Consider the following 4,540-nt stretch of genomic DNA (forward strand, 5'->3'; position numbering starts at 1 on the left):
CTAAAATCAATCTAACGGTTAGCCTTAACCTAAACCATTTTCTGTGTGCACTTAGCAATTTACATTGACTGACCGTACTCCACCGTGGAGGAAAATATGAAACTGCACGCATGAGCATCTATACTACTATTAAACAATCAAACAAGAACTTTTTTAAGCACACCCCACAAAGCGTACACAGATCCAATACCACCGCACTATTAGGCCCACTAAAATCAATCTAACGGTTAGCCTTAACCTAAACCATTTTCTGTGTGCACTTAGCAATTTACATTGACTGACCGTACTCCACCGTGGAGGAAAATATGAAACTCCACACCTGAGCATCTATACTTCTATACTACAATTAAACAATCAAACAAGAACTTCTTTAAGCACACCCCACAAAGCGTACACAGATCCAATACCACCGCACGATTAGGCCCACTAAAATCAATCTAACGGTTAGCCTTAACCTAATCCATTTTTTGTGTGCACTTAGCAATTGACATTGACTGGCCGTACTCCACCGTGGAGGAAAATATGAAACTCCACGCCTGAGCAATTAGGAAACTAATAATCACGGGTGCATCCTATTCTAGCAAACTAAATCAGAGTGCATCCATCCTATTTTCTATACTACTATTAAACAATCAAACAATAATTTCTTTAAGCACACCCCACAAAGCGTACACAGATCCAATACCACCGCATGATTAGGCCCACTAAAATCAATCTAACAGTTAGCCTTAACCTAAACCATTTTCTGTGTGCACTTAGCAATTTACATTGACTGACCGTACTCTACCATGGAGGAAAATATGAAACTCCACGCATGAGCATCTATACTACTATTAAACAATCAAACAAGAACTTCTTTAAGCATACCCCACAAAGCGTACACACATCCAATACCACCACACGATTAGGCACACTAAAATCAATATAACGGTTAGCCTTAACCTAAACCATTTTCTGTGTGCACTTAGCAATTTACATTGACTGACCGTACTCCACCGTGGAGGAAAATATGAAACTCCACGCCTGAGCAATTAGGAAACTAATAATCACGGGTGCATCCTATTCTAGGAAACTAAATCAGAGTGCATCCATCCTATTAGGAAACTAATCTCAGACAAATCCATCCTATTAAAAAACTTATCTCAGACGCATCCATCCTATTAGGAAGCTAATCGCGAGCCGCCTGCCGCCATCATGCACGCTAGCCACAATGGGGGAAGCGCGAGGAGCTTCGTCTTCCTCCGGGAACACACGTGCTATCGCCGCCATCGTCTTCTGTTTGGAGGCCAGGCGCTCTTCTGCCGTTACTGCGACGACTCTATCCACGTCCAGGGCATGCTCTCCGGCAACCATCGGCATCCGTGTTGACTTCAGCTCCGTTCGCAGCACCCACGCTGACAAAGTGTCTGTTCAGTGGGTGCACGTGCATTACATATTAAATAAGAATTGTGGGGCTTCAAGCAATCTAGAATTATAGATTTGGGATTATCTTAGGTTGTCGATTGCTGTACTGAAAATGTGTAATTATATATGGCACGCACATAAGAATGCAGCAATCTTGTCTTACAAGGTAGGATCAAGAGGGATACTGAAGAAGTCAAGATGCAGAGTCTATTTCCCATGATTACTTCTCATGTTCATGTCGGCTTCCTTGGGGTTTACTTCGTACCACCATATGCATTAAACTGGACCGTATCAAGAGGTAACGCCATCCCCTTGATCAGAATTGCCTTATTTGTGCTATTTGATCAGTGTGTGTTTTATGTATGACTTTGCTTTACCTGGAATTAAGGTGGGTTGCACCTGCCTAGGCACTATCTCCAGGGATAGGTTGGAAATCAGAATATATGATTCATTCTTAGAGAAAACTTTACACGCGTCACTTTAACATAATTGCACAACAGTCCAGTAAATTATGTAAGATTCAGTAGGAAGTAAGATATTGAAGATGTACTACTATTTCAGTTACATGATTCTATACATCTAAAACGGGACACATGACTCCGTAACTGTTGTTAGAGAATATCTCTCGCTGTTCTGTAAAGGTATGCAATCTCTACTACGTTCCAATAAAGAGAATTTTATCATACAGAAGGATCCAATGAAGAAACTAATCCGGCTGAGTTCCAATAAATAGATCCTTCAAAGGATCTGTCCTAATACAGCTGCCGTATATTGGTACAGAGAAATCATATAAACTGTACTCAGTCGGATTTATTTTGTTTCATGATAGAGAAACCAAATACCTTTCGCTATTTTGGCACATATATTTATTCTTATATACTTGTGTAGTTTTGAATGATCCAACATATCTGCAGTCATCAAACTTGAAGACATGATGTTTAAGGCCTTATTTGCACCGTCTCTCTTTCTTTCTCTGCGCGCCTCTTTCCTCCAATAATAATAATGAACAACGTTTTCCGGATCAGGTATTACACTGTTACAAATGTATGCTGAAGCTACTCCTTACGACAAGAAAAAAGAGGATGAATGCTTTCTATCTTCACCAGTTTTGTAGCATGTTACAAATTGTTGGCTCTTTCTTATTTGAGGATTCATCATTTTTTTTGTAATTTAGAAGCTGACCTGAAAGCTTGATAAGTTTAAGCTTGACAAATACTCTAGAATACTTTTCCTTTCATCTTTATTTTTCTTCATAACTCATTTCAGTTTCTATACGTACAAAGCGTCTTACATCATTGTAAGTTAGTATGGTTGCCAACGCATAAACACATACAAAACCGGATAAAAAATTTCTATCATGATAATTATTGGATTTCTTTTAGCCCTTTTACATTTCAATTAGTTCTTGTAAATCATGTTTATTTCATATAGAAGTCGTTGTAGTCACATATCATCTTCTATTTCCTATTATCCATAGTAGGTAGCTATATAATTTTGGCAGTCCATACAACCAAAAAATATATATAATTTGATCCAAATTAGTACAAATATATATTTTGCTATGCAGATTAGTAGAATAAAATAAGATTCGAGAATTAAGCATCTTGAACAATATAATTGCACCGTAAGGCAGTTTATACTTTTTTTTCCTGGCTACACTCGAAGAGAAGACTATACTACATGCCTATATTACTGCATTAATAAATAAATGCAGATTTTATTTAAATGAGAATATTTTCCTGCTATTACTCTATGCAGCAACATAACCATTATTGTGTCTCGCTTTTGAAAATACAATTTGAGCGACATCAAACATTGTGTATCCATTTGATTTATATTTTTAAAAATGTTTATTTTTTTATTATGTGAATTCACCTGTTTTACGTTTGAGACGTGTGTTGCACGTGTATGCTTACTAGTCACCATAAAGGGACAACAGAGTGTAAGCTCTTCTGGGGGCTGCTGCGGAGGAACGCTTCCAACCGCTCGTTATAATCGTTCAAGAGCTGGAGCATGAGTAAGAAAGGGTGCTTGCTAGAGACGGCAAAGTCTGATGCGGGGAGGGGCGGGAGGACATGGAAGAAGATGGATGTGTTGAAGGCGGTGATGCGCTCGATGGCGGTGGCGGCGGAGTCTGTCGACTTTTAGGGGGGCTGGACAAGCACCACGGTGAAGTCGTAGCCGTGCTTGAGGCAGAGCTGGACCTGAGGAGGGGCAGGGGGGCGGCCGCCTCGGGCCCCCAAAATCGAGGGGCCCTCCCCGGTGTGCAGGCGTAGGCAGCAGCAGCGAGTCAGGGAATTAGGGAGGATGAGCCAGCGATGATTCATTCCATTTAGTATGTAGATAGAAAAAGGAACTGATTGATCCCTTTCGGTTCATTCCATGTAGTATCGTGCACGGCCTAAAAAAAGGAATTGATTGATCCTTTCCCGATTGGTTCCTAGGTTAATACGTGCATGTCAAAAAAAGGAACCGATTGATTCCTTCCTATTTCATCACGCACGCATTCATGCAGCGATTCCCAATTTCCCACCGGCCATAGACGCTTTGTTTCTTGGCGAATCACGACTGCGCTCGGCGCCCCTTTTTCCCTTTCTCCTAAAAATCGAATTTTCCTTGCTAATTCAGTCAGGTGCGTCCGCCGATTTCATTCCCCCGGCGGCCGGCGCAACCTCGCTTTACTCTCCGTCCGTCAACGATTCGACCCTCTAAGGTAATATCTTGTATTCATATTGTTGTTCCTAGTCTACTAGATGAACAGCTGGCACATTGGCACTTTTCAACAATTGTCAATTGATGTAAGTTTTTCCTTTATTTTTCAGCATTGTGTCTGATCATGTCGTCCAGAAGAAAGTATACATCTGGTAGCGATAAAAGGAAAAAGAAGAAAGGTGTGGATGACTTGGTACAATTACAATACAAAAATATTCATGGAAAAAGTGCTTGTCAAGAAGAAATCCTAGAAGCTGAGAGGGCTTTCGAAGTTAAATATTTATTTTGTTTTGGTTGATATGACGCTCAGTACTTTGAAAGGTAGATTTAAAAAACTCATGTTGTTTAAAGATATGTTCAGATTATTATTGGGCTTGGGCACCCTGAAGTCATTAAATGAATTGAACCTCAAGACTATTGCACA

The sequence above is a fragment of the Triticum urartu genome, chromosome 1 (assembly GCF_003073215.2).
Source record: "Triticum urartu cultivar G1812 chromosome 1, Tu2.1, whole genome shotgun sequence".
In the NCBI taxonomy this organism is placed as follows: domain Eukaryota; kingdom Viridiplantae; phylum Streptophyta; class Magnoliopsida; order Poales; family Poaceae; genus Triticum; species Triticum urartu.